Below are 25094 nucleotides of genomic sequence, written 5' to 3' on the forward strand. Positions count from 1 at the left end.
AGACACACTGAAACCTTCACACTCAATTTATCATCATGACTCCCGACATTCACTCCATCACTATCACCCTGACACCTTCACACTCAATCCATCACGGTCACACTAGCCCCATAACACTCAATAGCTCATGGTCACTTTTACCTCTCACACTCATTCCTTCACTGTCACATTAACGCCATCACAGTCACTTGCACAATATCACTGTGATACCCTCATACTCACTCCGTCACCGTTACACTGACCTCCGTCACAATCACTCCATCACCATCACCATGACACTCACACATACACTCAGTCATTGGCATCTTGATCACATACACACATGCTCCATCTCCGTGATTGTGATGCCCTCATACTCACGCTGTCAGCCTGACCCGCTTACACTCACTCCGTCACTCGGATCCATTCACACTCATTCCACCATTGACACACTGACACCCTCTACACTCACTATAACACCATCAACCTGACCCTGACACTCAATCCATAACTGATACCCTGACAACCTGAAGAACTTACAATCATCCGTCATGGTCACCCTGACCCAATCACATTGGTTCCAGCACTAACACCCTGAACGCCTCACAATCACTCCAACACCATCACCCTAAACCACCTACAGCCAGGCTGTCACACTGAACCCCTCACACTCACTTCATGATCGTCACCATATCCCCCTCAACATCACTTCATCACTGTGACACTAACCACCTCGCACTCACATCGTCATGATTAACATGACCAGCTCATCCTCACTCCATAACAAGCACCATGACCCTCTCACACGAACTCCGCCATCGTCACCCTCATACCCTCATGCTCATTCTGTCATCGTCACACTGACACCCCACATACTCACTCCATCACCATCTCCCGGATGTCCTCAAACTCACTCCATCATCATCACCCTGACTCACTCAAACTCACTCCTTCATTGTCACACTGGCCCCGTTTAGTCAAACCATCATTGTCTCCCTGACCGCCTCACAGTCCCTCGGTCAATGTCACCCTGACCCGCCCACGCTCACTCTACCACTGTCATTCTGACACGTTCACACGTATTTAATCACTGTCTTCATAACCCTTTCATAGTCCCTCCGACATCGTCAGCCTGATGCCCCTCACACTTACTCCTTCACTGTAACCCTTATCTCCATTCAGACGCAGAGGTTCGGTGTAGACTTGTTCAGCTGAACGGCCTATTTCCACAGTGTAGGCAATCTCAAAAAATCTAAAAATAAATTTTCCACCTGATGGGTATTTTTACAGCCGCTATGCTGCTCGATGAATTCACTTGATCTAGCTGGCAATACCTGACATGTGCCTCCTTTGTCTTGATCAGCGCCTGAATGGATAGCCAGTGTGTACCGATGCTGTTGGCATTGATTTGCCCATTAACAGGCTCATGCTGGCTCTGAGTACTCATTATCTCTACTTTAAAATATCCCCACGTGCTAGACTCATATTTCCCTGCAAATAGACCCCTCACCAATCACCTTTTGAAAGTTCATGTCATGTACTACCAGAATTGGTCATGCCACATGTTAAAACTTGAATTTGTGGACCACTCCTGTCCTTATTCATAACTGTTTTCAATCGAATAGAATTGTGATCACGTTTCCAAAATCGTCCCCCATTAATTCTTCAGTACGTTTCCCTACATTGTTTTCTCAAAGGGACGTCAGGTATTTCCCCTTTCTCCGGTCGTGCCATTACGTCATTTCTGGAACACAATTCACAAATTTCTCCCATCCAAACGCTTAACACTGGCAGTCCCAGTCTAGGCTTGGAACGTTTAAAAAAATCCTCACAATTAAAACCTTATTATTATAATAAATATTTGAGATCTCTCGTCATATTTGTTCATCAATCCTCCACTGATTAATCGGTGTCAGTAATACAATCGTTCCAAAGTGATTGTCTATTCTCATTTCTCAGTCTCACTAACATATTTTCACTGGATCCCGCAGCAATATCCTGTCTAAGTACTGCTGCATTGAATCGTGCGATCAAAACCCACCCAACTGCTTCACGCTTAGCTCCCCTTCTAACATCCCTGTCGCATCTGTATTGAAACAACAAGCTGCCAGTCCAGTCCTTCTGAACAGTTTTTCTATAATTTGTATTATATCCCAGTCTCATGTTCCCATCCATCAAGTTCATCTGCCTTTCTCGTCATCCCCCTTGCATTGAAATAAACAGTTTCATCATCAGCTTTCCCAAATTATTGGTGTGTTCTGCCTGCCTTTTCGATTGTAATCACTTTCGTTCACTTGTGTGCCAGCCTCAAACTTCTATCGAGCCTTACAACTATTAAAAGTTCAACACCCTGCCAGACGAGTTTAAATCCTCTAGACTGGCTTTGGAATTCTCTGTCCTAATGTTTGAGTTCCCCTCCCACCCTGAGAATCGGTGTCCTTTCACTCTTTCCACCTGAGCAGACATGTCCTTCAGTGTCCCTGTGTTCTTCAGTACTCCACATGGACCAATCGTTCATTATGTATGTCCATCTGCCATTACTCGGCTCAATTTGTCAACTGATCTACATCAAGCAAATGTCTGAGATCGCCGGCTTCATTATGGGCAAAAGCCTCACCTTTCACATCATCTGCAAACCTAGTAACGATAACTTCTGCTTTCAATTCAAAGATATTAATGTACATAATAAACCGGAATGTTTCCTGCACAGGCCCCTGTGGTAAACCCACTGTTGAAAGAATTTCAATTAGCATAAACGTCTGTTCATCAGGTTTGGATCCAATTTTCCACATTGCCTTGGATCCCGTGGGCTTATCCCTTTTGAACCAGCCTTCTATGTCGGACCTTGTCAAGGACCTAACTGAAGTCCATGCAAACAACATCATCTGCATTGCCTTCATCAATAGTTTTGAATACAATTTCAAAAAACGCAACTGAATTCATCAGAGAGGATATTTCTCTATTAAGTCCCTCACTGATTCCGGTCTTTCCGACTATTGATTCATTTTGCTCGTCAGAATCGTTTCCAGTAATTTCCCTACCACTGATATCAGACTACCTGTTTTGTAATTTCCTGGACTATCCCTACTGTCCTTCTTGAACAGGAGAACACATTAGCTATCATCCAGTCATTCAGCACGTCACCCGTGGCCAGCAAAGTACGAAATAGTTCCGCCTTGGCCCTTGCAATTTCCTCTCATACCTCCCATAGAAACCTGGGATATATATCGTTCGGCACTGGAAATGTCTCCAACTTTATGGCTGCGAAAACATTTAGCAACTCTTCTTTATTGATCGTAACATGATCTAGAACGTCACCATCCTAAATGAAATTCCTGGCTGCCATGTCTCTCCCGTATGAATACATGTGAGAAGTATTCATTTAAAACGTCACCTACTTTCTCTGGCTCCATGTTCGTCTCTTTGCTTTCGAAAAGGAGCCACTCTTTAGCTGGGAATCCTCTTACACTAACCATGTGCATAAAATACCTTCTGGTTTTTCTTTAATGTTATCTGGGAAGGATATTTCAAAATATTGCTGAGCCATCATTTTGAATGAATCCCTTTTAACATTCAGTATTTTTAACAGGTTCCGCCTGTTTATATTGCACTTTCTTTACCAAATTCACGGTATCACTTGATCGGTATTCCCAGGACGTGCTCCCATTGTCATTCATCCTTCACGGGACACACTCGCCCTGAATTCTCACTGTGATCACTTTAATTTACTCCCACTTTCCGATTGTAGACTCAAATGTAAATTTATCTGCGTCTATATTTGTCTAATCTTGACTACGGAAATTTTTAATGTTGAGAAATTCTGATCATCTATGATAGGTGGCCTTCGCCAAATTTAGATGCTTCATATCTACACAATCATTATCTCCTTTCATCGTAACTTCAAAATATACAGAATTATGGTCACAATCGCCAAAGTAATATCAAATCCTAATCTCTGCCATCTTCTCCAGTCTCAAAGGTCCACCTGGTCCTTGTAACATCCTCCAGCACTTACCAATTTCTTCATCTGTGCCCCTGTGTCCAGACTCTACAGCACATGATATCAGTCCCGACAACACTCCTCCATACTGTCCGGCAGAACTATATTCCCTCTAACCTGCTACCATCCCTATGAACTAATACCTTTATGACTCTTCCACTCCCTACAGCCTTTCCTGACATCCTCAATTCGCATAACATTAAAAATCCACTTGAACATTCCCTCGATTTGTAACCTCACTGAATCTCTGCAATCTTTTCTATCTCCATGACGTCTTCCCATCATAACCATCTTCTTAACGCTGCCAACTCCTGCAACCACTAAAACACTCCATGAATGTCTAAAGTCCTCTGGATTACTGACTCCTCTTTCAGTCCTTATTACTCTCTCTGCCTGTAAGCTTGGCCAGTCTGAAGAGAACTTTAAACTCGCCAACTCTCAGTATTGCTAACTTCATCCAGTCTCGACAGCTATCCCTATCTCTGTAATCGAATCGAGCCTCCGCTACCCTCCCGAATGCTGTTTCCTTTTCCAGTCACGCTCATACCCGTAGTCAGTATATCTGTCACGACACTAGGTAAACCCCTCTGCTGATTTAAACTAGCAGCACAGAAACGACCTATACCATATTGAAGTCTGTTCAAATTCGAGAGGCAAAGATTTATCCGAAAAGCCATTGTTTAAAGTAAAAATTAAGAAATTCATTCTTTACGTCGACCATAGAAGATTAACGAAAAACTATTTACAATCCCTGTCTCTTAGAACTCGATTTTTGTCTACACCCTACAATGTTAGTCAGTGAACATCCCGATTACGATTTACAAAATCGTAATCTTTCAAAACCAGTCGGCTATGGTGAGTTTCTTCTGAATATTTTCCTCTGGAGTCTCACTCTACAGGTCACCCTCGATGTTCTGCCACACAAACCTAAAGACAAGTACCTCTCCGAGAGCTGTTATTTTTGCCGTCTATACTTGTTGATGGCTTGGCAGTTCTCCCACTCAAATGTTAATTTGTTCCGTTTCTATTCCAGAAATCATCGGATCGTTTGACAGGATTTAATATTATCAACATACTAAGTTATAGCTTAATTGGAGTTCGGTATCTTGAGGCATAATTTAAAATGATTGGTCGAATTTGATTTTGTTTTTGTCTCACAGCAACCCAGCTGCGGCTTGCAGTTCGACCCAAAGTTACATTTTTACCTTGTTCAGGATTCTTTGTGTTGGCCAGAAATGTCAGCTCCCTTAAAGGTACAGTACACTCACAACGTCACAACAATAGCATTTTCCCGTTCCTTTCTCATATCCTGACTGTATCCTCTTCATGTTCCTATACTACTTATGGGCGTTGTGAAATCGTCCGATCGTTAGATGTTGCAGCAGTAAGGGGAGAAGTAAGGGTTTCTGTTTCCTTGAATATTGGGACTGTTTCTGTGGAAAATAGAAACTGAAAATGGCTGGATGGGGCAGCACGTGACAGAGCTGGCACTAAGTTCTTTATGCAGCGTTTGTCTAGTGCATTTGGGACGGATGTAAAATAATTTGGCAGGGCTATGTCAATCACACAGAAGAGTACAGTAAACTACCTGGATTCACAAAAATGCTTGGAGATGCAGCTGCTACCAATTGAACACAACATGTTTAACAGTGGATATGGAGTCAGGAACAAGTCGAAATCACAGTATTCTACATGCATGTGAATACTTGGAACATAGTAAATAACATTGGAGAATGAGAACGAAAGAAGGTGCATTTCTCCAAGAGGACAATGCATTTGGCTTGAGCTTCAGAACAAGAAGTGCACAATTACCCTGTGAGGTATCGTGTGTTGTCCATTAAATAGTTTAAAGAATGGCAAGAACAAATCGACAAGGCAATTGCAGAGAGTTGGTAACATGTTCGATGACTAAAAATAAGAAATTGAAGTAATCCAGATGTAGACTGGGACACTGGTTGTATCAGGGCAGTGACGTCTGAGCTGAAAATGTGTTGCTGGAAAAGCGCAGCAGGTCAGGGAACAGGAGAATCGACGTTTCTGGCATAAGCCCTTATTCAGGAATGAGGAAAGTGTGTCCAGCAGGCTAAGATAAAAGGTAGGGAGGAGGGAGTTGGGGGAGGGGCGTCGGAAATGCGATAGGTGGAAAGAGGTCAAGGTGAGGGTGATAGGTCAGACTGGGGTGGGGGCGGAGAGGTCAGGAAGAAGATTGCAGGTTAGGAAGGCGGTGCTGAGTTCAATGGATTTGACTGAGAAAAGGTGGGGGGAGGGGAAATGAGGAAACTGGTGAAATCCCTTGTGGTTGGAGGGTTCCTAGGTGGAAGATGAGGCGCTCTTCCTCCAGTGCCTTCAGGGCAGTGAGGGGCAAGTATTCCTAGTTGACATCGATGAGGGCTTACTTCATGAGTATTTGCCCTGCCCAAACGTGGGGGAAGTGGATCCAATGTCAATAGGGGAATATTTTAGGACAGAGCGATCATTTTATTTTAATGTTCAGGATGATGATCAAGAAAGACATGAAATTATTGAGATTGAAAAAAATTAGTTGACAGAGAGCAGCATTCAATGAGGCAAGAATGAAGGTGGGAGTGTTTGAAACACCAAGTTGGTCAGAAAAAGAAAAAGTCGACAATGGGCTCCCTTCAAACGGGAGACGGTTTGGGTCCAGTCAAGGAATGGTTCCTCAAACCAGAAAGACAAGAGAAACAAACCCAACGCTCACTGGATTGCAGAGAGGAACAATAGAAGCACATAGAGAGAGTCGGATTGGAAATCAGGAGGAATGCCGCTGGTTCAGAGGGGAGATGGTAGCGCAGGGGGTACTTATGGGATAACTGATACCTAACAGAGACTTGTCCCAGAGACTTCTGTGGGCACCTTATAGTGAGTGTGTTAAAAGTTGGAATAAGGCAGCTTTGAAACTAGGAAGGCGGTTTATACCTGGAAAAGAAAGTTTTCTGAGAGTAGTTAGGATATACTTGGACGTTTGCAGCTGCATGCTTGCATGAAACATTCAAGAGGGGAGTGGATGAGTATGTTGACTAAATATAATGTGTGTGAGGAAAGCAGGAGTTCATTACGCAGTAATGTCTTCAGTTGAAGAGTTGCTGTAAACATGGAAGACTTCTGTGTGATTCAATGTGATTTGCTGAGAATCCTTCAACTCTTATAGTATCCTGTCTCTGTGATTTCCTCGATCCCATGTGATACAGTCCAATCTCTACATTTTCTATCAGCAGATGCACGCCCCCTTATCTCTGTAACTCATGAAGACCATGTAAATCTTCTTTCTCAGTAAACTCCACGAGCCCTTACCATCCTTCCTGTCCATGTAATCTTTCTCAAGTGCTTGCCGTTCTCTTTTTCTCTGTAATTACTCTAATCCAAACATATCTCCTAATATTTTCAATCTCCTCCAGACGCCACAGTCATCAATGTCACTGACTCCCTCCTGCCCTGACAAATTACATTATCTCTATAACATATCCTGCCATAACAGTGTTCGTATTGTCTACAAATATCTACAAGTATAACTCTGCTCAACTCTTTAACTTCCTGCGCCACCTACAAATTTTCGCTGCTTCCTAATCTCCTGCAATTTCTACACAGCCGTGTAGCATCCTCTAGTCTGTCCAGCGCTCCCGATTCTATGACCACCTTCTGCCCCAACACATCTCCCCATCTCTTCAGTCTCTGTATATGTGTTCCGTCCCTATCTGTAGAAAAAATCTCCAGCTTCTCCCTATCCCTGTAATCTTTACCAGATGTTAAAACCCTCCATGTATCTCCAATCTTTCATTCGGTTATTCAAATCGCCCAATCTCTGACACCTTCACGAACTGCTTATAATCTCTCTATCTCAGTAAAATCCTCCAAGAAAAGTCACATCGTTTTCAATAGGAACTCTTCTTAATATTTTTGCAGTACAATTATAAGTGTTCTTTTCTGTCTTCTGCAAGCTCTTGATCTCAAAATCCTCCACCCAGAACGCACCTTGCTTTACATCTAACCTGTTTCAGCAACTCGATCTGCCCATATTCCTGTCACCTTCTCAATAAGGAGAAAGGGGTTTTTGAACTCGGAGCGTTGCAGGTTTGGAGGATGCTATAAATGTGGACGTATTGTAGAAATTAGAGGAATTGCAGAGGAACCCTCCAACCACAAGGGATGAACTCGGATTTCACCAGTTTCCTCATTTCCCCTCCCCCCAACTTGTCTCAGTCAAATCCATAGAACTCAGCAGGTTTATCGAATATAAAGGATGTTGCAGAGACTGGCAGCTGTCAGCACAGAGAGAAGATTCTGTGTTTTACCCGATTGGCTGTTGGTTACACGAATAAAAAGTGTTTTTGAGCTGCAAATGCATTGGCCCATTATCGAGCCTGGGATCTGCCTAATCTGAGTGTGGGACTCTGTACTGTGTACACCATGGGCAGAGAGTCTGTGATCTTCAGGATCGGATTTTGGAGCTCAATTCCAGGTTAGGTGAGAACAGCTGAACATGTTCAGACAGGAAAGGGAGCCTGGGACCTTCCTAATTTCATTGTTGGACTCATTTCCGGAATGGACGTGAGAAGCAAAAAATATTTAATGCGCTGGAGTTTGTTCAATTCTGAATGTATTTACCTATTCTGTGTTTGTGTATTGAAGTGATTCTGAATTGAAACAGTCACAACAGAAATAACTCCCCGCAGCCAACAACTCCCAGGTATCAATTCTCGACAAGCAGTCAGCTCAACAGATCCTCAGTGCTCATCTCCTGAAATGTTACAATTTGAAAATAAGATTTAACAGGCATGAATTGATCAGCATCATTGATCAAAACCCGAATCGATAGGTAGTTCACCACCCCTATCACAGAGTGGGTTAAATCTACATCAAGTGCCTGATTCCCCTGTCCCTGTCCACTTTGCACTTTGTTTTCGTGCAGACAAACTTAAAAAAACGTTTTCGTCAGATTTCGTGCAGAGTTTCTCTCCAGAATGCTATTGTAGCCAAAATATTGATATCGTTGCTCTAGCTCACTTATCACATCAAACAAAACCTAAAACTATTCTTGCCTTTGTAGTCTCCTTCAGACTCCCTGTAATATCTCTCACTTTTCAAATAATTTCCAATCTCTGGACGCTCCAGCTGTTTTTGTCTCTGGCACTTGTTGTGATCCCTGAATTCCTTCCAAACATGTTAACAAGACCAATGCAATGAGAGCTTTAAAGAGCATGAACCACGCCAGATGTAGCTGTCATTATGGAGATGTGGCTGCAGTGTGACCAAGACTAAGAACTGGGTATTCAATTGTAATCAAACTTTTTACAGGAAGGATAAACAGGCCTAAACAGGTGAGTCGCATTTTGTATAAAAGATGGGATCTGTATTTTTGTGATGCTTATCAATTTACACAATGTTGCTTCCTATCTCTCCCCTCACCCCTGCATATTAATCTGATCAGGTATTGGTAACCTTTGAAAACTTCCGAAAATAGCACAGCAGATGGGAGACCACTCTGTACAGTGTCATCATCAGTTCTATGCGATTACAATTAAACTAAATATTCGTTGCTGATAATTGAACAGTTCAACAGGAAGAAAATGTTCTCGTCCTCTCTATGCAGGTCCTCACAATACGTAGCCACAATCAAGTCTCCTCAGCATCCTCCGTTCCAATCTTTTCTCATCACTGCACTTCCACTTTCACTGAGTAACCAATCTCCTCTGTATTCTCTCCAGTCCACTTGCATTTTTCCATGTGATAGGATGACAAGAATTGTACATATTACTCAAGCTGGAAATTGAGTTATTAATTTAAAGTTACAACATAAGCTTCTCGCTTTTATATTGTTTTGCTTTGCTTCCAGTTATATGTTTTGTTCTTCCTGCTCTTATGTTCTGCACTTTGGCTGACAGAGACATTTGTTGCCTGAACGAGATTATCGATGTATCCAGCTACTTTCAGGGCTCTGCTCACACTGACCACACTATTTTTTCTTGTGCCTTTCTCGCAATTGTTGATGTACTCTAGTATCTTGCCTTGCACTTCTCTGAGTTGTTTGCTCAATTCAACTGGACTCTGTAATTTCTGTTTTTAAATAGTATGCCATGTGATTTATTGTCAAATCCAAGTAAGTCACATCAAAAAAGAAGTCACTGCCTCAAACCGTCACATTCAGCTCAATTACATATGGTCTTCCTTGAACAAATTTAGGCCGACTGTTGTGAAGTCCCTGAGAGTTCCTCTGTGACCATTTTTCCTGTGTCTCAGAATTCCAGCCTCGCCTATTCAGTCAGTCACTTGCTCCACAGTAAATGAAGCTCCTGTGTCGACCATTCTCCAGTCCTGCGGCACTACTTCTGCTTCCAGTGAAGATTATATAATGATGGTCTCTATAAAGCAGGGAATTTTTCCTGGTTTCGTTTAACAGCCTGTAACATTGTGTTAGGTCCATTTAAGGATGTGAGTCTACATTATAATTAACCCGCTCCATAGGTTTACATCTTCCAACATTTCATGCTACCTCCCTCTTTTACCTGAGACAGAGAGGGGCCGAAACCATCTCATGATCTGGTCAAGTCTCATTTGAGTCGAATTTCATTGAGTGTTAATCTCCACAAAAAATGCATTTTTTTTTAATGGCGCTATCCCATATCTGCCAGGTAAACCACCTTCCCTGCACCCCGTCTGGGATTTCTCTCATTTGACACACGCCGATTTTTTTTTTTTTGCTTTTGTCATAACAATGCCCACTGCCTGGATATCCCAGCATGAACCGGCGCTCCCTTTTAGAGGTGCCAACTTTTAAAAAAGTCATTAAACTCTTGGACTGACAATCTAGAACTGTCTTAGAAATGGCAGGGATGGAAAAGTAGGGCTCCACTTTGTGCATCAGCCCTTCAGGTTCTGGAGAATGGCATGGTGCACGAGAGAGTCATGATCGCCCTCCAGGACTGGAAGGGACTCCATGACACCAGGCTTGTTTGCTTTGTCTAAGGTTGGCCCCTGGGTCAGTGATGTGTCACCCTCTGGGTGATTGCCCAGCAATGTAGGAAGGAGGTTAGTGACCTTTTGCACTCCACCAGATTAAGTGCCACAATCTGCATTATGTGAACTCATACTCAATCTATCTCTGTTACTGCACCAACACCACCAGGTCTTATGTTCTCCCAATCACAATGAATGCAGAACCTTCTTTAATTCACTCTCTGACCGCGTCCATGCTCCACTCCCCAAATTTGACACAATACGTCTTCTCCTTTCCCCCAACTGTACCAGCACTAACAGCTGTACCAACACCTCCAACTCCCCAATACCTCTTAGCAATTCTCACATTCTAGAAGTAACCATCCCTTAATATGGCAGGATGAACCAAGAGGGATAGGGGAAGACGACCATTTTGCTCCTCACCCCCGAACAGGGAAAGGGTCCTGACCAGAACAACCACAAGAAGCTGACTGACGGTGTCCATGATCCCTAGCTAGTATCTGAGACTACAATTGACACAATGTGCTAGGCTCTGTGACTGACTGTGGAGACTGATACCAAGCTTCCTTGTTTTTTTTTTTTATCTATGCTACCGAGCAAGACAATACAGCAGGAGTGTGATTCTGGTAGCTCTGCCTGAGCGGAAACACTGCTGAAGACAGGTGAGGCAAGACAAAGATTCTGCAAACATTCAAGACAGCTCAGAATGGATGTGCACAGACACACAGTGAGTAGCACAGCGGTGCAGTCCATGAGCTGGTTGTGTATCCTTGAGCACAGTGTCCTTGCAGCAGCATTGCCATGAGAGTTCGTAGTTCACCCTAAGCATGCAATATTGTAGTACAGAAGCCTACTGTCAGTGAGTCGGAGATGTACAGTGATGGCATGGTGAGGCTGGCATTTGGCAGATTCCAGCATTAATGTGTGTTGGGTACACTGTCTGTGTGGTGTCCCCCCGAGACCAGTGTCCAAGATAGAAGTCCACAATAGCGATGGGAAAGATGGAATCACCAGTTGTTCGCTCTGAATTTCATATCAAGATCTCCATGTTGAGTTTTCCCACAGTGAGAGCGATGATTTGAAGCAGCTAATTGATGAGGAGAGATCTACATTCAGTCAGCATCCCGCCACTTGATTGGTCAAATCTTGTCTCTGAAAGCAGAGCGACACACGAGCAAGTACATTTCCTCCCAGCAAGCCTGCACTGACACACGATGCCTTTCTAAAGTTAAAAAGAAAGCTCTGTCATTCTATTCACTGCCTACTCATCTTGTGTTAAGATACGTCTTAAACGCTGCTATTTTACCATCTTCTCCTTTATCAGGCACTTTCACATTCTGCCTGGAAAAGTTAAAAGAACTTGCTTATTAAAAATCTTTCAAAGATTCCCTCTTATACCTAAAACGTATGGTTCCTAGCAATTGATATTTCCACTCAGGATTGAAGACTCTAACTGTCCGTCCATTTCACGCCTCCGATAATCTTGTCAAAATCTATCAGGTAGCCCCTTAGCCACTGATGCCCAGTGCAAACGAACCAAGTTTGTCCAATTTCATCTTATGGCTAATGCCAAGACTACTTTCTGGTAAACCTTTTCCATGCCTTCTCTAGCACGCCCACTGGTAAATTCCAAACGTGGCCAAATTATATTTCTGTACTGCTGCAATATGAACTGCCAATTTTTATACTGCATGTTCTGTTAGATGTCCCCAAGCATTCTTGAAAACCGTTTCCACCCATGTTGTCACTTTCAGGAAACTACAAGCCTGTACAATTGGATCCCATCCGCTGCTAATGCGAAAAATATATTTTTCCATCTACTGTATACTTCTCCATTGTCTTGGACGTGTTAAAATGCATCCTCTCGCAATTGTCCAGATTAAATTACATCTGCCTATTCTCCTTCCAGGTTTCCAGCCATTCTACATATACAGCTGTATTCTCTGTCAATCATCCTCATGATCCGCAACTCCCCCAATCTATTCAGAGATATCCAGTCACAAAAACAACCTTCCATCACTACTCTGTCTTCTATGATCAACCACTTTTGTATCCACATTACTGACTGATTGCAGATCCCATTTGACTTCACCTTCTGTATGAGCATGCCATAAAAAAAAAATCAAATCCCTTGCTAACGTCCATATGGCCTGCATCCAGCCCCATTCCTCTATCAATCAACTTTTTCACTTTCTCAATGAATTCATTCAGACTTGAGAGATATAATCCTCCACACACAAGGTGATGGTGCCTAATACCAACAAGTCCAGATTTTTCCAAATATGAGTCAGACTCATCTCCAGGAACCTTCTCTCGTAATTTTCCTGCTAGTGACGGAAGGGTTACTGACTTGAAATTTCTTGGATACTCCGTGTTGCGTACCGACAACCATTGAGCAACATTAGTACTCTCCAGTTCTCTGGAAACTTTCCTGTGACTGAAGAGTATGCAAAGAGTCTGCGCCAGCAATTTGCTCCCTCAAGTATTCTGGTATTGATCCCATCTTGTTCGAGAAACTTGCCGACCATAATGTTTTTTATTCAAAATTCCGATCATTATGCTCTTATTTATATTGAAATGCTGTACAATACTGACATATCTCACTCCGGACTCTCTATCTACCATGTCATTCTCCTTTGAGAATGCCAAAAAAGCATTCATTAAGGACTTAACCAACTCCCTCTATTAATTTCCTCCTTTGTTCTTAAATGGATTTATTATTTTCTGGCCACTATCTTAATCCTGATAAACGGTTTTGGGATTTTCCTTAATGCTTTATGACAAAGATATGTCATAAAGGCACCCTAACTGCTTGTTTGTGTTTTTAGTTTTTTTCTTCTTTTTGTCAAGGCTGTCTTCATTTTCCAAACTCTTAGCTGTGGCTTCTTTATCTTTTTGACTGAGCTCACAATTTTTCTTGTCAGCAAATGTTGCCAAATCATTCCATCCTTATCACGTTGCTGCGATGACCGGATCACATGTTCCTAAATGCAGTAACACCGAGAATGGTCTGATGAGCTCCTTAGACAATTCTCCCAGATTCATCACTACAGCCAACATTGATTCAAAATCATCTGCAATTGTTTCCCTCGCACCGATGAGACACTTGATAGTCTTTCATTCTCTCGTATATTTCTAACACGCTTTGTTAAACCTACACTAGATGGTGTTCTGTCATATCACACTTCCTCTCTGGCCAAAAGCAAAATAAGGAAAAAGGTCAGAGCCTGTAAATTCCTCACTCTTCTCTGCTCCAATGTCTTATATTCTTATGGTCTTATATCATTTTAAGATATAGATCATCCAGAACTGGAAATCTGGCCACTTTTTAGTCTGCCAAAACTTTGAAATCTTCCTCAACCTCTATCATTCCGCTCTAGGATCACACTGTCACTCTTCTTGAACCCAGTAACTGCTTCTCCAATCTGAAGACAGACATGAAGTATATGTTTAATATTTTCTCTGGCTCCGTGGACCAGTTGCCTCTTTGATCCCTAACAGGTCCCATTCTTTCCGTTGGTAGCTTCTTCCCCTTTATATGCCAATTGAATACGATGGGCTTCTTACTATTCTTAGCCACTAATGTTTTATCACGACTCCTTTTTGCTCTTCTAATGACCTAAGTTCAGCACTGCTCGTTCTACATTCTTCTCGGGGCTCCATTGTTCTGCTCACTGTATACCTGCGGAAAACTTCTCTTTACTGTTTTACTCCATGCCGAAAATTTTCAAACTTCCATGGTTCTTTGTGTTTATTTTCCTAAATTTGATCTTAGTTTGTGACATGTTCGGCCCAAACTCTCATTACTTCCATTTTGTGCATGAACACCCCGACCCCACCGGACCACGCACTGTTCTACGACTGTTTTAATGAGAAGTAGCTGGAACCCCCCAAACTACTTTGGCCTGATCATGTCTTATTTGTAATAAACCCAGTCTCCCAAGCCAAAAAAAAAAATAATTTTGAATAAAGTTGTTTTTTGGCCTATCCTTAAAAAAGTTAAAACGCATGAGTCGCAGTCATTGGTCCGATAATACTCTGTCAATCCTGTCTCGAACACCTGTTTGGCTTCGTTTCCCACAACGATGGCCAGCACAGTAATGAATCTTGTTGAATCTTCTACATGTTGATACAAAAAAAAATTCGCAATAAGTTTCAACATATTTTTCCCATTTTAAAAACACATGACTGATCCAATAAATTTTGGGAATTGAAACGCATAAATAGAATTACCCTCTTATTGTTTTTTAAGCACTGTAGTGATTGTTTACAATTCTGTATTTTCTTCCAACTGGGGGTCTATAATATGTCCCTTGCAATGTAACTTACATCTTTTTGTTCTGATCACAATCCATGAAGTCTAATTTGAAGGTCCTCCAATGATTTTGTCCCTCATGACTGTAGCAATTGACTCGTTAATTAATTAAACAACGTCATATCCTGCTTATATGCTTATGCCACAGAATATTGAGTTGAAATCCTGACGTCCTTTATCAACATCTCACATAGGAAAAAGTCACAATTTCAGATGTCAATCTATTCCCTTACAAAATCGGCCTGACCTGTGATATTCCCAGCATTTAGGCAATAGACATCCATCGTGGAATATCACACGAGGAACAGTCTGTACCTCGGCGATCTCTGATCATTCACTGTTAGCTATCAGGATTCCCAATCTATGAACTAAAACTGCAACTTTGAGACTGTAAAAAACAATTTTAAAAAAAATCATCAGCTTATTTTAAATTGATGCATCAAATGCAACTTTCCCTAACCGAGCAAACACCTCCACAGACCATGAGTCTCTGGTGATTAATGCCCTGATCACTATTCAGCAGCAACAACCTTAGTAATAGCAGCATTGTTTGTGTCTCTCCCTAAGAGCATGCGCTGCCAGTGATGCTGTGGGCTGTGAAGAGTCCAGGCTCACACTGACCCTTTGCCAACAGAGATTACATTATACTCCATTTTCCACTTTTCAGCCCAGCTCTGCAGCTTATCTACGTCATTTTGTAACCGACAACATTCTTTGTCATTATCGAGAACTCGACCAACCTGTGTCTCATCCACAAATTTACTAGCCCATCTTTCTATGTTCTCATCCACGTCACTTATTTAAATGACAAATAACAGTTGACCAAAAGCCGATTCTTGCGGAACCCCACTCGTCACTGAAGTCCAGGATGAATACTTTCCATTAACGACGAAATTCCATCTTTTTTCATCAAGCCAATTTCTGATCCAAACTACTGAATCACCCTCAATCCTATGCCGACATATAATGAACAGTAGCCTACCATGGGAGCATCTTACTGAAATGCACAGACATAACATCAACTGCTTTACCCTCATCCACTGTTTGATCATCTTCTCAGTGAACTCAATAAGATGAGTGAGGCGCGATTTTAACTTCACAAAACCGTGTTGCGTATTCCTAAACAACTTATTCTTCACTCGATAATTAGAAACCCTCTCTCCTGTACCATTTCCAACATGTTATCCACAACTGAAGTAAGTCTCAACGGTTTATAGTTTCCAGATTTGTCTCTACTCCCCTTCTTGAACAAGGGAATAACATTTGCTATCCTTCAGTCTTCTGGCACGAGTCCTTCAGAAAATGACAACACAAAAAAAAGTCAAAGTCTTGGCAATCTCTTCCCTGGCTTCCCAGAGAATCCTAGGATAACTCCCATCGGGCCCAGAGGATTTATCCATTTTACACTTTCCTGAATTGTTAACACCTCTTTTTATAAGACTCAATCCTATCTAGTCAATTAGCCTGCACCTCAGTATTCTCGTCGAACACATTGTCTTTTCCTTGTGTGCATACTGATAAAAAGTGTTAATATTATCAGTATCTCATCTATATTCATGCACAACTTCCCACTCGTGTGCTTGATTGTCCCTAATCTTACTCTAGTCATTAATTTATTCCTGCTATCTATATGGGTAACCTTAGGGTTCTCCTCCATCCTATTTGTCAAATAATTCTCATGATCTCTCCTGGGTGTTCTTCACTCTGTCTCCAGGTCTTTCCTGGCGAACCTCTAACTCTCAAGCTCCCTAACTGAGCCATCACATCTCATCCTAACATAAGCGTCCTTCTTCCTCTTGAAGAGAGATTCAACCGCCTTCTTAAAACACTACTCCCGCGCTGGAAAACGTTTTCCCTGCATGATTGGTATTCACTTATCAAGGACCCTCAGTAGCTGGTCCATTCCCTGCACTTTCCTTCCTCATCCTATGCATCCTATATCTTGCCCAACCGCTTCCTGATTGTCTTTTCCATAGCTGCAACACATGCCTTGCGATATATACTCATCCCTCTCCATCACTAGAGCAAACATTACCAAATTGTGGTCACTATCACCAAAGTGCCAACCGACGTCCGAATCTAACACCTGAGAGTTTTCATTGCACAGTACCAAATGTAACCTTGTTGGCCAATCTACATACTGTGTAAGAATAATTTCCTGCACACACTGGAAAAGAAAACTGCCCATCGAAGGTACTTGTACCATAGTATTCCCGTCAATATTTGGAAAGTGAAAGGCCCCCATTACAAATATTCTATCACTCTCGCTCCTACCGAGGATATTTTTTGCTTTCCGATCCTCTGCATGTCTGAACCTATTCGGAGGCCTATAGAAAACCTATATCAATGTAACCACTTCTTTCCTGTTTCTAATCTCAACCCATACTACCTCATTCGGGGATCCTCAAATTTCATTTCTGCAACCATAATACTGTCCTTGACTAACAGGGCACACCATCCCCTCTTTTACTGTTTTCTCCAGCTGACTGAAACATCTAAATTCCGGAATCTGCAACAACCGTCCCTGTTAATCTTCTATGATAGTCTCTCAAATGGCTACAACATCGACATCCCAGGTACCAATCCAAGTTGCAAGTTCACCGACTTTATTCTAGATGCTCCTGGCATTGAAGTACACACGCTTCAAGCCAACATCTTGCCTGACAGTGCCTTATTGCAATCTTGAAATGTCAGTTCTGAATGCACTACTCTCTTCCACCCGTTATACTCGAAGTACAATTTTGGTCACACCCACCTGTTGAATTAGTTCAAACCCACCCAAAAAGCATAAGCAATATCCCCACCCGCCGGTATGCCTCTGCTTCAGGTGAACGCCATCCTGTTCGTAGAGGTTCCACCTAATTCAGAAAGAGTCCACATTATCCAGGAAAAAAAACCCCGTCACTCCTGCACCATCCCTGTAGCCATTTGTACAATTCTTTCCTGCTAACACTTGGCACGGGCAACAAACCAGAGATAGCAAATCTATTTGTTCTCGCTCTGGGCTTCCAGCCTAGCTCCCGGAAATTCTCTCCTCCTACCAATGTCGCTGATGCCTATCTCGACCACGACTCAAAGCTACCCCCCCCCCCACACAAAGATTCTGAAAACATGATCAGTGTCATCACAAACCCTGGAACCTGGGAGGGAACACAACCGTGAGTCTCATTCCCACAGAACCGCCACTCTATCGCTTTAATTGTAGAGTCCGCAGTGACTAATGCTCTGTTCACTTCCTCCTCCCTTCTGAGCAACAGGAATAGGCTCTGTGCCAGAGACATGTGCCCATTTCTTACCTCTGGTAAATCCCCGCAATGGTATCTAAAACAATATACTTGTTGTTGAGAGGAACGGCCAAATGGGATTGCTGCACTGCCTGTCGGTTCCCGTTACGTCCACTGATGACAACCCATCTAACGCCTTCTTTAATCTGAGATGTGACTAACTCACTGTAACTGCTCTCAATATCCCCCTGCTCCTGAATGTACTCCTGAATGATTCAAAGTTCTCCAGTTCCAGCTCCAATTTTGTAACGCGGTTTTCGAGGCGCTGGAGTTGGGTGCACTTCCCACAGATGCAGTCAGCAGGGACTCTACTGGTGATCCTTATCTCTCACATTCCGCAGGAGGAACATTTAAGTACCCTACCTTCCATTCCTACTATTCGAAATTCCCAACGAGACGACTGGTAAACTACAAAAAAAGAATCCAGTCCCCTTAACAATCCACTGCACAGAGCCTCTGGTTCTCTGTGTCATTCCTCCCTCTCCAACGGCCACCAATAATAAGTGAAAGAACAGAAACTGTTTTAGCAGATTTGGGGTTTAAAAGGTCACAGCAGATTTAAACTCTTGGTGATTAATGTCTTAGATCATTAAATGAAATATTGGTGAAAAATGTGTTTAATTTCGGTTACTTTTGGTTGGCTAAAGTAAAAGTGAGGGAAACAAGTGTTAGCATTGCTGTGGATGTTCTGAAGTTTGAAGATACTTCCTACGTTTGCCAAGGAAATTTGGAAAAGCAGAGGAAGAATATATTTTTTGGAATTAGCAAACAGCTTAAAATTGAGTTCAACCAGGGACAGAAGAAAATCTGAAATTATCATGGGCTTGGCCAAGTACTTTGATATGTCAAAGATACAGATATGTGCAGTAGAGTTTGAAAAAAAGACTAAAATTGCGAATGAGCCAAATGGCGTTAGAAGTACAAAAGGCAGGGAAGTTTCTTGTATGAGCAGAGAGAGACAAGAATGAGAATAGGAAAGGCAGCGAAAACTTGAACTTGAGATGTTGCAAATTAGTCAGGCAAGTCACATTAACAGGATTGAAATAAAGGAAGCATGCAGCGATTTATACAAATATGATTAAATATTGCCACATTCCGATGCGAAATATGTCGAAGCCTTCTTCATTTGGTTTGAAAAAATGGCTGGGCAGTTGCAGTGGTCACAGAACTTGTGGGTAATGCGAGTTCAGACTAAGCTAGTAGGCAGAGCTTGTGATGTATACTCAGAGCTGTCAGACAATGGAGGGAGGGTGGGGAGTGAGGAAATTATGAAATAAACAGACTATTTAAAGTGCTTATAAATTGGTTCCAGAAGCGAAGAGACAGCAATTCCGAAACATAACAAGATACCAGATCAGGCTGATGTTGATTTCAAGATAATTCAACATGTCCATTTTGAGTTTGGGCGTTAAAGACAGATAACATCTATGAGGCGAGAAGAGCGATTAGTCAGCTGGAGGAGTTGAGAAACTCACTTAAAGAGATGATACGAATTCATGTGAATGAGCACAAAATTCTAGAAAATGAAAAGAGCAGCAGAGTTGACAGTGAATATACATTGGTGCGTAAGCTGACACGAATTTAATCTTGTTCAACTTATGTGATCCTACATTACAAAAGAAAGAGTAGAACACACTGGAAGTAGATTATCGCAGGTGGAAACATGAGCCCCATGAAGTGAAAAACTTCATTTGTTTCCATTATAGTAAGATGGGACACGTTTGAAGCACCAAATGAACTGTATTAATTTAATTTGATGTCTTTTGCAATGAAGAACTCACCAGTCGAAAGACTTGTGAACACGGTTGTGGCTGGAGTAAGAAATAATGTAGTTTATCTTGATGATGTGGTGATTTTTAGCCATTCATGCAAGGATCACACTGGACAATTGGCAAAGCTCTTCGAATGATTGCTAAAAGCAAAACTGGAAATTAAGTTAATGAAAACAGAATTCGTGAAAGCTGAGGTGACGTTCTTTGGACATAACATCGGACATGGAAGGATGACCCAAAAGAATACATCAACGAAAAACATGGAGGACATTCCACGGCCATTCTCAATGAAATAGGTGCTTCAATTTTTGGGACTGAATGGATTTTACCGGACGTTTGATGCAAACTTCAGCAGCATGGTGGCATCGCTAACTGGTTTATGAAAGAATAACATAAAATATACTTAGACAAAGTGGTGCCAGGTCACTCTGGATAATTTAAAAGCCGTATTAATGAACATATAAATTATGTTATAATTATATTTGAAGAATAATATTTGCAGATGCATTCCATTTTGCTCAAAAATGCACAATCTGCATGCAGTCAATGCATGCAGTCAATACGTGTACTCTTTCGCAAATTCCACTTTGCAAATAGAACCAGTCTCACTCAAGGCTGGGATAGAGATCGACTCTGACCTCATACCTTTAAAGCATTGTCTGAGTTGAAATGCCACCTTTTGTTAGAAAACCTTTAGGTATCTCGTGAACGTAACTTATAATAAATTCTCGGATTGACGTATGAATGAGCCAAAAATCGCTACCCATTCTAAATGATGAAAAAATTCACAATCCCGTTTTGTTCAATAGTTCATTTCAGTTGCATGACACTGTAGTCTTTTGCTATGAATTCGGTGTCTCATCATCTTACACTCCAGAATCAGCTGATGAAGGACAGTGCTCCGGAGTCTATTTTTTCCAAATAAACCTGTTGGATAACATGATGTTGTCTGATTTTTAACTTAGCAAGTTCACATAATAGTCTTTTCAGGAAATATTGGCCCAATTTCTCATGTTTCCTTTATCTAAATCCTTCATTCCATTTATCATGCTAATTACTTGGAATGTTACTGGCATTCTTCGACAAAGTAATGCATTGTCTGCGCGTGGGTCTATGTGGTTACGGTTGTGTATATGTGTATCTGCGTTTATGCCTTGTGTGTGTACCTGCATATGTATGTGTTCTGAATAATCATCTGTAACTAGATTGAAATGAAGCAAAGCGATGCAGTTACATTCCCATATTATTGAGAGTATCTACAACGTTTCAAAACAGTCTGATATCAAAAGATGTAAAAACCTCATTTACTTATGCATTGATCAAATGATATTGATGCTTATGGACCATACAAAAACAAAGTAATGGGGCATTTAATGTGATCATTGAACAAACAAATATTTGTTGGTTTCCCTTTTCTCCCTCAGAATTTAAGTTCGGTTTTTTGTTTCGAGTCTGAGTTGCATAAGCTTTGATCAATATGCGACCATCATTGGTGACAAAACCAGAAGTTGCTGGAAATGCTCAGACGTTCTGACTGTCTGTGTGGTGAGAAGGAAGACTCCACAAAAGGTCACAGGTTGGGTCTGTGTGGTTTATTCCACTTATCGTGTTCAGAGATGTGTGGGTTCGGTGCTTTCATCAGAGGCAAATGCAGAGTGATAAGTTTGGGGAATGGGTCTATTCCGGTTACTCTTTGGAGAGTCAGTGTGGACTTGTTGGAGAAAATGGCCTGCTCCCAAACTGCAGAGATTCTAAGGTTCTACGAGTTCTTCATGGGAAGGGTTATTGATTCCAGTATCAGGGATGCTTGTGAGCATGTGCAGTGGATACTGAATGAGGAGGATGAACTGCCACTGGCTGTGGTGCACATTGGTAGCAATGGCATAGGGAGGAAGTGATACAAGGTTCTGCAAGGAGAGTTCAGGACGCTAGGTCTGAGGTGAAATCTTGTAATTAATCTCGTGCCAGTTCGATGTGAGGCACGAAGCAGCAGATAATGCAGTTTAATATGCAGCTAAAGAGCGGTTTCAGGCAGGAGGCTCTGAGTCATAGTAGCTAGAAAGAAACTGAGAAGAAATTAGTTGTTAGTTGTATAAACAAGCAGGATCACGTTAATGAACATACTAAGGTGAGGAATCATCATAATTTGAAAACGTGAGTTGGAAGTTGGAGTGAATGATATGCTCAGTATTATTGGGGATCAAGAAATGAGTACAGAGCGTGTAGAAAGTGTCGTGCACCAATAGTATTAGAACAGAAAGGCAGACAAATGGAACATATTTACATATCTTGTACCTAATGCATGCAGTAATTGTACTAAAATGAATGAGCCTGCAGCACAATCAGAATTAAAAAGTTACAGCTTGGTGGGATTGCTGAAGAGGGGGCAGTAGAAGATCAGCACTGGGGAGATAAATGTCCAAGGGTAGTCAGTATTCAGACAAAAAGGAACAGCATGTGGAGTTGCTGTATTGATTAAGGATGATATCAAGGCTGTATTAAAAATGATATTCGCACAAGGGACCAAAATGTTGAATCAGTCTGTGTTAAAATAAATCACATGGAAAGAAACCCGTTGGTAGGAGTAATTTCCAGCCCGCCGCACTAATCTCCAATAGTACTTTCATAGTAGGGTCTAGCATAACCCAGTCAATAATGATGGATTGTGAGAAGGGCACAAGATTAACTCTGGGTAATTTGAACATACGTACTGACTGGACTAATCAGTTCAGCAAGGGTAGCCTCAAAGAATGAGCAAAATGTCATGTAGTAAAACAGAGAACTGATTTGTTTTAAATATGATGAGATGTAACGAGGAAGGAGTGATAAATCATCTTGTAGTACTGGCTCGTCTTGGAAAGACTGACCACAATATGGTGGAGTTGCACATTCTGGGTGACAGATTGAAGACATAGTAATATACAAGAGTTTTAGTGCTGATGAATGATAATTAAACTGGCCTGAGTGCAGTTGGCAAAACTTTAAAGGCCAAGACAGTTGAAGAACAGTGGCAAATACTGAGTAGGATAGTAACAAACCCTCAATTAAAGGGTAAACATGAGTTGAAAAAGAATTGTAAAAACGTGAGAAGGCATCCATGTCATAACAAAAAAGTCAATCATAGCATGAAGGTGATGGTCTCGTGGTATTGTCACCAGCTGCTAATCCAGAGATCTAGATAATATTCTCGGGAAAGGTTTCAAATGCCACCATGGAAGATTGTAGAAATTGAATTAAATATAAATCTGGAAATAAGAGTCTAATGATCGTAATGACTCCATGATTCATTGTTGAAAAACCCCATCTGATTCTCAAATGTCCTTCAGGGAAGGAAATTACCATGCTGAATTTGTTTCATGCACATGTGACTCCAGACTCACAGCAATTTGTATGACTCCTAACTGCCTTCTGCATATTAGGTATGGATAGTAAGTGCTGTCCAACACAGCGACGCTCTCAACCGGTGAATGAATTGAGAAAAAGAAAACACTTTAATGTCAGCAAACTGTTACAAAAAGGAAAATCAAAAGAGCTGTGAAAGAAAACGAGTACAAAACAAATAATTTAATATCAAACACTTCGCAGAGTATATAAAAAGAAAAAGAAGGTTGAAAGGAAATGTTGTCATTTTAGAGGACGAAAATTATGAGGTAATTTTTTTGGTTAGATTCCTAACAATATGGAAACAGGCACTTCAGCCCAACAATTCCACACCGATGCTCCAACAAATAACTCACCCAGACCCATTCTGTTACTCTATATTTACATCTGACTAATGCACCTAACACTACGGGCAATTCAACAGGTCCAAGTTACCTGAAATGCACATCCTTGGACTGAGGGAGAAACCCACGCAGATAAAGGGGCATGTGCAAACTCCACACAGACAGCAGCCCAAAGCATAATTCGAACCTGGGTCCCTGGCGCAGTGAGACAGAGCTGCTAACCATTGAGCCGCCGTTCTACTGAGAGCACGCAAATGAGAAACTCAGAAATGGCAGATGTATATCCATAACGTTGTGTTGTCACAATGGAGAATAATTATATCCCAAAATTGACAACAACTGCATATGATCCAGATGGAATAACGATGACAAGTAAGAACGTCTGATGTAAATTGATGGGATTAAAGCGACTTCTGGGATGATTTGTTGCTCGGGTTAAGGGTCTGGATGTAGATTTGGTCGCTGAGCTCCAAGGTTCAGTTGCAGACATTTCGTCACCATAATAAGTAACATCTTCACTGAGCCTTCGGATGAAACTTTGTTGTGATAGCGGCTTTATATTTATGTGTTTGGGTTTTCTTGGGTTGGAGACGTTATTTTCTGTGGTGTAGTCCTTTTCTCTGGTGATGTTTTTTTCCTGTTCGTGTTCTCAGGGGGTGTTGCATGGGATCCAAGTCGATGCGTTTGCTGATAGAGTTCCAGTTGAAATGCCATGATTCTCGAATATCTCGTGCGTGTCTCTTCTTAGCATGTCCTAGAACGGACGTGTTGTCCCATTCGAAGTGATGTCCTTCCTCATCCGTATGTAAGGATAATAGTGACAGATGATTATGTCTTTTTGTGGCCGGTTGATGTTCATATATCCTGGTGGCTAGTTTTCTGCCCTTTTGTCTAATGTTGTGCTTGTTACACGGTATTTTGGAAATGGTGGTATTAAAGGCAGATAAGGCCCTCAGAACTGTTGGCCTGCATCCGATAATTTTAAAACATGTGACCGCAGAGATAGTGGATGTATTACTTAGGACATACACAAGCGTCCTTGGATTC

Source organism: Chiloscyllium plagiosum, unplaced genomic scaffold, assembly GCF_037043375.1.
Source record: "Chiloscyllium plagiosum isolate Xiang-an unplaced genomic scaffold, Cpla_swu_hap1 HiC_scaffold_42, whole genome shotgun sequence".
In the NCBI taxonomy this organism is placed as follows: Eukaryota; Metazoa; Chordata; class Chondrichthyes; order Orectolobiformes; family Hemiscylliidae; genus Chiloscyllium; species Chiloscyllium plagiosum.